The sequence below is a fragment of the Nelumbo lutea genome, chromosome 1 (genome assembly GCF_056320005.1).
Source record: "Nelumbo lutea isolate HS-2025 chromosome 1, American lotus-T2T, whole genome shotgun sequence".
Classification (NCBI taxonomy): Eukaryota; Viridiplantae; Streptophyta; class Magnoliopsida; order Proteales; family Nelumbonaceae; genus Nelumbo; species Nelumbo lutea.
In genome coordinates, this window is record NC_142684.1 from 174,756,818 (window position 1) to 174,766,802 (window position 9,985).

Below are 9,985 nucleotides of genomic sequence, written 5' to 3' on the forward strand. Positions count from 1 at the left end.
CAAGTAATACATCACAGATAATTAATATAATTAATACACTATTCTATTGTAACGCACATAGCTGTATAGATGGGTGGATGACCTAAATGAGCTAGTGATGGTTTATTCTAACTGGGATTGCAATATTTGTGCACAAATCTTCCACCATAAACTTATTGTATCATTGAAGGAAAAATCCCATGGGGCATTTCGACATAAACAATCGATATACTTCATTACAAAAAGCCCATATTCGATCATGCACAACATGCATGGCGAAGTTACTTTGCAATACTTAAGATATGTATCAGTATAATAAATACTGATGGTAAACAACGTCATAATCATACCCAATGGCATGTTGGGATGGAGCATCCTTGCATACTTTAAATCCCCATTGCTTGTAAACCCCACTCCTAAGAGTTTATTCATATAGTAGTTGGACTAAGACAAATATTGATTACAAAGTCAATGATGATTATGGATTAATACAAAAACACTTGCACATGAAAATATTGCAGTGCATAGACGCATACCATTGTTCTAGCAAATTGCTTGTATATAACAGACTGGATTAAACTATACCATTCAATGCAGTCGTTATCCATGTTTATTGCCAAAATATGCCAATGTCCATTACTTTGCAAGGGTATAAATACTTTGCTATACCGTTGACTTAGAAGAGGGCCAATATAAGGCTCTATTGCAGTAGCATCACCCGTTTTAACCATTTCCTGATATATGTATTTGAAAAGAGAAAAAATAGATTACTCAATATATGAGTACATAATAAATGAAATAAAAATGGTTAAAACCGATTACCTGTGCAAATGTGCTAATATATAAGAACCTCTCACATTCAACATTACCCATTTTTTGTCGCTCCCTTTCAATTAAAAGACATCCATACGCATTTATGGCCTATAAAAAAAATAAAGGTAACCCAATAGTTATATACAAACTATAACAAATATATAATTATTATAGGTGAAAAAAATCTACTACAAGAGTTACATACATCATTCCATATCAGGCCACCATCAAATAGTGAGTACAGGTGTACCCCAGCCAAGCTGTTGGTTCCATCAGTCCAAATAATTTCACTGCATATGTGGAAATTGTATTAATAACTCAATAAATCAGGGGTGTTCCATTTACCTATGTCTAACGCATGTGTAATCAACCTAGTAATTGGAACTGATAGAAATCGTCTAATAGTTGATTGTTGACTATTAGATAACTGGCATTTGAAGTTGTAGGATCTCCATAATCTCTTTCCATCGATGACTTGAAATATAAAATGTTGCTAGGTTGTTAAACATATTTTACCAACCCATCATATTTAATAGATACGATATCGAAATATACCTCATTATTTGATGGTGATGTTGTACTATATACATCAATCATGTGCATTTTCTCAATCATTTTTGCTCTTTCGTTAATAAATGGTGAACACAAAATAGGAGCTTTCTTTCTTTCTCGCCTGGAGAAAATCTTCCTACCACCTTCGTTAGGTTGATCTTCTTCATCACCTTGTTTTTCTTTCCATACTTGTGATGGTAACAAGGACCGAAGATAAATGTTCTCATCGGTTAATTGTGCAACATTTGACTTAAGACTTCTAATTTCCAAAACCAATTCCTGATTTGATGAGGCTCCTCATCCTCTTCTTCTCCATCATCCAACAAAGCCACTTCTTCACTGGAGGTAGGAACTAAAATTTAAATAACCTTAAAAAAATGAAGCACAAAATGTTTTAGAACAATAATCTATATTAGAAGATTGACATTATAGATAAAATCCCACTATATTACCTCATCATCCACAAGCATGGCAATAACATCACTATATGTTCTCCTTCAACGATAAGTGGTGCTAGACCATTTTGCAATTCTTGGAAATGCATCTATCAAGGAATGAATTCATACAGTGGAATGTTCAAACAACCAAATCTGCAGGTGACAAGATAAGAACTCACTCAACATTAGCATACAAGGTTTATTAAATGGAATTAATTTTTATACAAAATGTAAAATTACGATGAGTATAGTAGCACAACCATGTAGCCACCCAGATTTGGGTGGTGCCTCCTTCATCATTGACAAGAGAGTTCATTCAAACTATTTAGTAGCTCCCTATGAACAACACTAGCCCAATCATAATCTCTTAATTCTTCAAGCTTATCAATGTACTCAAACCATTTACCGTCAATGTTATAGTAGGTTTTTGTAAAAAGGAATTGACCCAATATATAGACAATAAGCAACTTTGTGACATATTTCCTTTCTGCCTTCTTGTTTCTTAACAACTCCCTAATTTTTTCTTCTAAATCGCCCCATTGTATCACATTTTTTCCAAAGATTTTCGTTTGTAAATGTAATATGGGACCATGTACAAATCTACAAAATTGCCTCTCGTAGGCAAACCCAAATTCAAAGCTACATTATATGCCGTGAATGTGACAAGCTTTCTCCCTAACCTAAACGAAGCTGACTGCATGTCCTAACAATTCACAAGTGTAGATAGAAGTGACTTCTCAGACATTACATCTGGGAAGTTAAGAAAATGTGCAAATGGTGTTTGTCCCAAGACATCTTCAACACCCTTATGGCTAGACAAGTTAAGTGATGAAATAAACTTCACCAAATGGGTGATATTATTTCTAGTGTATATTTGCATCTTGCGTTGTAAATATCTGCAGAAAATAATCAAGGTCAGTTGGAACAAGTATATATACACAAGGAAATAATGAAGAATTCATAATGCCAAGTATATCAGTTTGAGATAAAACCAATTGTATAAAATTTCCCCTTTTTGCAAGTTTGATTCACAAAATTAATTCCACTACTTTGAAATTTTTAAGTCTTTCATCAAATATGCTCTCAGGCCCGTTGCCTTCTGCTCTTGGAGAATGTGTGACGGTGGATTTTAGCAAAAATGGTCTCTCTGGTGATATATCTATTATGCAAAGCTGGGGTGATACTTTAGAGATCATTGATTTGAGTTCAAATGCATTGTCTGGAACCTTTCCAAACATTATTTATCAATTTCAGAGATAGTCTTCTATTAACGTCATGAATAATTCCTTAAGAGGTGACCTACCTATTGAATTTGGGACTTATCCAAGACTAGCTATAGTTGATCTCAGCTCAAATGAACTTACTAGGCCCATTCCAAGTAGTTTCTTCACTTCATTATCATTGATAAACTTGAATATTTCAGGAAATAATTTCACAAGAAATATTCCTCTTCAAGGCTCAAGGACAACAGAGTTATTGGTTTTACCTTCTTATTTGTAGTTGGAGTCACTTTATTTCTCGGTAATTCATTGATAGGTTCCTTGCCTTCTGAGCTAGGTAACTTAGGGAAGCTTAGGTTGCTAAATCTGGCAAGGAATAACTTGTCAAGAGAGATACCAAGTGCAATGAACAAGCTTAACGGTTTAGAGTACCTTGACTTATCCAATAATAATTTCAATGGTAAGATCCCTGATGGGCTTCCATCTAGTCTAAAGGATTTCAATGTGTCTTATAATGATCTATCAAGACAAGTTCCTAAAAACTTGGTGCATTTTTCAAATACTTCATTTCATCATGGAAATACGCTACTAATCTTTGCAAATATTGTGCCTTCACAGAGCAACAACCCCATGAGTTTTAATGGTAAGGGGCAACATTATAGTTCAAAATATAATATCAGAGTAGCATTTATTATTGCCTCTATAAGTGCCACTTTGATGATTGCTTTTGTTTTACTGGTTTATTATCGTGGACATTTCCAACAATTTCGTAGAAAAAGTAAAATGAATGGCCAAACAATGGGAAGAGATTAAATATGGAATAATTACACCTACTTCCCTTTTTAAATTCCACAAAAGCATTGAACCCTCTCCAACTTCATTGACTTTTTCAAATGATCAATTGCTGACATCAAATGCAAGGCCATTGTCTGGGCAGAAAGAGTTTGTGGTTGAAACTGCAGAGTTTGCTTTACCCAAGGGAAGAGAGGCATGTCTAGAGTCCAAGAAATATGACTTTCCAGATAATCATCCTCCAACATCTAAGTGGAAGTCATCTCCAAGATCCCCTTTATCTTCCTCACCCCGTTTTATTGAGACATGTGAGCGACCTATAATGTTAAATGTGTACTCACCAGATTGGTTGGCTAGAGAACTACATTTTTTAGATAATTCAGTAGTATTCACAGCCCGTGAGTTGTCTAGAGCCCCAGCAGAAGTCCTTGGTAGAAGTAGTCATGGGACTTTATACAAGGCTACTCTAGATAGTGGACATATGTTGACCGTGAAGTGGTTGCGTGTAGGACTTGTCAAGCATAAGAAAGAATTTGCAAAGGAAGTGAAAAAAATTAGGTCTACTAGACATCCAAACATCATCCCCTTAAGAGCATAGTATTGGGGGCCCAGGGAGCAAGAAAGGCCGGTACTTGCAGATTATATCCATGGAGATAGTCTGTGTCTTCACCTCTATGGTAAGATCTTCCAACAACTTATATTTAAACTCCACCCAATAAACATAGCATTGCATTGTGTTCTATCTCTATTTTCTACTCAAGTTTTTCAATTATCTTGCTTCTATATTTAGTATCTAAGAGCCATTATTCATTGTTTATCTACATTTATTAATATTATTATTGTTATTGCTATTGTTATTGTTATTGTTATTATGAAGTTCTTTCATTATCTTTTCAAACAAAAGATGTTAAAAGGTGTAATTCATTCGGTGTCCTTCTCCTTTAAGAGGTTTCAGGCCTAGTTTTCCTTGGGTAAACTAGACTAGTATATTCTTGTATTACATATCAACAAAGTTCTTGGACTTTGTTCAAGATAAAAATAAAAGAAAATGTTAGAGGAGTTCTTTGTCATGTTCCAGATGCAAATAGAGTTATCCTCAATTATATTTGCTTGCACTTAGACCACCATATCACTTACTATGAAGTATCTCATGACTACTCACTTGTAGCACCGAGGAAACCCCAACAAGCATAAAGCTTCATGCTATGTTTTGCAAAGGGGAAAGGAAGGAGGTCATTGCCAACTGATTTCCCACCCTCAAGGCATACAATGGATGCATCCTTTAAGTAATATCTTCCAACCTACTCGATACATTCTCAAAATCTTGTCCAATATGCAAATAGTTGGTTGTGTTTGGTTGGACATAGAATATTTTGGAAATGGTTATTTTGGGAATATGAATTTCTCACTTCTTGGTTGTTAGTAAAACATTAGAAGTTTAAATTTTACCAAAACCTAGAGTGCACAACATGCACAAAATGAATTTGCACCTTTTAAAAGGTAAGTCATTTTGCTTGATCGAGCTAAGATTGGCTTCAACTTAACGGGAGAATGGCATCAGCTCGATCATAGCCTTTTAAGTTGAGGCCTCTGTCATGGTCTACTTTTTCTTTTTCTTTTTTTTTAAACAGGTTAAGGTATTGAATTGTATTAAAGTATGAGGAAGAACACAAATAACAACCCATGTACAATGAGAGCCTGTACAATGGGAATATACAAAAATGTGTCAACAAAAGAAAGTTCCAGCTTGTAAAAAGGAGAAAATCCGAACACCCTTGAATGCCATGTGTACACTTAACCAAGAACACAAAAATCCTATAACCTCTGTCGTGGTCTGTTACATGCCCTTGATACTTTTTTTTTTTCGAGAGAAAGAGAGAGAAGACAAGGTTAATTGTATTTTATGGCATCAGCTCATTATATGCCCTTATACTTTGTAATTAATGAATTAATTTTTCTAAAAGAAACCAAACTCAACTATAGGCTTCCTACATATATATAAAGGGTCTCTTTGGAATCATTCAGCAACTTGGTAGTGGTAGATTGGATATAGAGTCAATTTTTTGGCTTTTTTTTTTTTGGTACATGGTGACTACTCTTAGACTTGAACCCATCTTATGCTTGTCAGCCTTAGATTTTAATATTGCACCAAGCAATGGCCCCTAATTTAGTGATGCAATCCACACTTCTTGATTGGGCAGTGTAGGTTGACGGTGCATTTATTAGTTAATTCCTGAAGGATGAATGGCCGATTAGTTGCAATTTGGACTTTTGATAATTTCTGAAATGGGTGCCCAAGTGGAGTGCTCAAAAAAAACTTCAGGATTAGAAGTGGCTAAAATCCAATGATGTTGTTGATAGATATAAATAAAACTTTGAGGGGTAAAAACATGTAGAAAACTTTTTGTACAGAGGGGAAGAGAGCCATACACATACTCTTTTTTCAATTAATACATTATACTTTGCCTTTTCTAAAAGTTGGGCTTTTGGTTAAGTGTACACAGGGCATTCAAGGGTGACATCTCAAGGGCTTTTGGTTAAGATGTACACTTAACCAAGAACCAAATATCCATTACCGTTTTCGTAGTTTGATTTAATATTTCTAGGTAATGAATTAAATGTGCACTGCTACACATATTAGTTAAGGAATATTTGGTTAAGTGTAGCTAGATCTTGTGACTATAAAGGAATACTTTGGTTTGTTTTTTGGACTATGATAGATGTTGTTTAGAGAAAATATGATAAGATTTTGCCATTCGGTTCTATGGGTATTAGTATGGGATCTGTGAGATCAAAGTTGAGCTTTTGGAATTTTTTATGGATTATCACCATCCTAATGTATTTTTTCCTAATGAATTTTATCTTATTCTTCAACAAAAAAAAAATCTTATTGGCCCCTTGGAAAATAAGGTGCCAAATGTGCCAACCTAGTAACCATCACCTAATTACTATCTTTGATTTGGGGGCATTCAACTTACAAACTAATGTTTCTCATTAACTGAATTTAGCTCTTTATAAGAGGAATTTGAATAGCATGTTGAGAAGGCAAACACCCTCCTAGAGTCTACAACAAAACAATATGTGATTATTAATGCTTGTTATGAGTGATTATCACTAAACTATCATCTTAATTTTGGAGTGACATTTTCATAACCAAAGTAAATTGACCATCCATACAAGAAATTTTACAAACACACACTTGCTTGATCTTCTTTTCCATGTGTAAACTAATGTACACTCGATCTCCAATGCACATTCAACAAGAATGAATCAACATCAAACACAACTTAACAAATTTTTTTATATAAAAATGATAGCCTATTTACTGTGATAGAAATGTAAAGAGAACCAAAATTCAAATTTATTTGAAAGGACTTTTTGATTGACTATAACAAATTAAAATATCATACAAAGAAATTGTCAAATACCTATTAGTGAAACAAGTGTTCAAAATGATAATTTCCTCCGATTAGGGAATGCCTCAATGTATTGGCCAAAACTTTAGTCTGGTGGATAAGGCAAACAAAATGATGGATTAGTGACAAATGTTGTGCAAGAAACAAAAATGGTTAAGATGGACCTTCACTTGGTATAAATTGAGACAGGAATAGAAGTGAAAAAAGCAACAATGCTACCTAAAAATTTACAGGTGGAGGGAGAACAAGACAGAGGGAGAGCAGGAGAGCGATAGATGGGGAGGGAGACCGGGAGAGAGAGAGAGAGAGAGAATGGGGGCAAGACAGAGGAGAACGAGAGAGAGTTATAGAGTGAGAGCAAGGAGGGAGAACATAAGAGAGGGAGAGCAGGAGAGCGATAGAGGGGGAGGGAGACCGAGAGAGAGAGAGAGAGAGAGAGAGAGAGAGAGAGAATGGCAGCGAGACAGAGGGAGAACGGGAGAGACTGATAAAGGGAGAGGGTGAGGGTGCCACAAAGGGAGAGCAAGACTGAGGGGCGCGAGAATAGGAGAAAGTGGGGGCGATAGAGGGAGAGGGAGAGCAGGAGAGCAATAGAGGAGGGGGAGGGAGACCGGGAGAGAGAGAGAGAGAGAGAGAGAGAGAGAGAGAGAGAATGGCGGTGAGACAGAGGGAGAATGGGAGAGACTGATAAAGGGAGAGGGTGAGGGCGCCACAAAGGGAGAGCAAGACTGAGGGGGGCGAGAATGGGAGAAAGTGGGGGCGATAGAGGGAGAGGGAGAACGAGACAGAGGGAGAGCAGGAGAGCGATAGAGGGGGAGGGAGACTGGGAGAGAGAGAGAGAGAATGGGGGCGAGATAGAGGGAGAATGGGAAAGAATTATAGAGTGAGAGCAAGGAGGGAGAAAGGAGAGAGGGAGAGCAACTGAAGTTCAGTCGTCTGTAGTCAGAGAGAAGAGAGTTGCAAGTGTGAGAGAACGAAAGAGAGAGAACAGGGAGGGCGAGAGAGAACATTGGGCGTGGGCCCTAACAGGGACAGTTTAGTCTTTACAATTTAAGGGTAAATTTCAAAATAAAATTTTAAATAAATGTTATTGTGACATGTAATCCAAATTGGATTCCCACGTCACAGGAAAAGCTTAGATAGAAGTGTGATGCTTACATGGCGTGGGAATCGGTCTTATAATTTTAAAAATTGAATTCAAGAGTAATTGTAAATTCTGCAATGGGCATGCTTGTACTTTTCCCTTTTTTTTCTTTTCTTCAACTAAAAAAGTTAACGAACAGGATCTTTGTACTTGAATTGAATCATTATTTTGTTGTATTGGGACGTGTAAGTTGGAAGCTCACAATTGAGTTATTATAATCTCCCAAATTCTTATAATGTTTAAGTCCACATGTTTCTCTTTGTTTCTGAAAGAGCCCTTAAGATTTCAAGGATTGGAATTCACCATTAAATGGGTCCGGACTAAAATCACATGATTATAATTTTTTTATATTCAAGCTAAAAATGAGACCCATCCAATAGTGGGTTTTATTTCTAAAAGACATGACACGTGGCAAGTTATAGGGCCTGCTCTCATGAATGGGTTTGATTTCCGTAGCCCAAATAGTTGACCCATGCACGTTAGCACGTACAAAAGGAATTCTGTTCTTTTCTTTGTTTTCGGTTGGTTCAAACCTTGAAGGACAGTGGATAGAGGTTAAAGTTAAGAATGACTTGAATTAATGCTTCGACCAAATGTATATTGTGCATCCTCACCATCTGTTATCTGTTGGAAAACTGGACCGGGTTAACCCGAATCAGATCACTTATTACTTTTTAATTATAAAAAAAAAGTTAGACATGTTTGAGAATCAGATGGTTTGGTCACATGCATAGAAGATCACCAACAATTTCAATTGAAAGAATTGATTTGTTAAAAGTTAAAAGGCCAGAAGAACTTGAGGTAGACTTAGGATTATCGATGGGGCAGATCCAAACTGATGAACCTAAACCAATTGAGCCGGTTTTGGTTCCAAGAACTGAAATTGACAAGTCAGTTTTGGGTTCTGATATAGTGTCTCGATTATTATCAGTTTGGAATCGATTCCACCCAGTCCCGAACCGATTCAAACCCAACTCGAGCTATATACAATATAATATATATATATATATATATAATGTATAATACATTAAATAAATTATATAATATATATATGTTATTTATTTATTTATAAATATATTACTTATATTGTATTTTTATAAATTTATTATATCATTTATTTTTTTTATAAAAAGCATGTATATATATGACAAAAATAGTTGAAAATATACTTGTATTTTATGTTTTTTTATTTAAATTGTTATATTTTATTTTTCTTTAAATAATTTATTAATTTGTTAAGAAAATTAAATCAGATCGGGTCAAATCCAAATATCCAAATTCTTTATTGGATTCAAATTCAAATCCATATGAATGAGATTCCTATCCAATCTGTTTGCATCCCTACTAGTCCCAGCCCAGACCCGACCCATTGACAGCACAAAGTAGACCAAAAATGACATGGGCAAAAATATTAAGAAACGATTTAAGCACTAACAATTTAATAATGGATATGGCTTTAAATAAATAGATCGGTGAAACAAGATTCATATAGCCAATCCCATATAATTGAACAAGGTTTAAGTATCACACACCTTGATACAACGCAATAAGTGTATTGACACTATAAACCTTGCAGCCATCTTTTTTTTTTACCTTTCTTTTTTTTGTTTTTCTTCAAAAACATGTCAAAGG

The 9,985-nt window shown here is 35.3% G+C and overlaps 1 pseudogene; it reads left to right on the top strand.

Moving 5' to 3' along the window:
• Positions 1 to 2,628: 2,628 nt before the first annotated feature.
• Positions 2,629 to 5,429, top strand: LOC148879333 (putative inactive receptor kinase At5g10020 pseudogene; annotated as a pseudogene).
• The last annotated feature ends 4,556 nt before the right edge of the window (positions 5,430 to 9,985 follow it).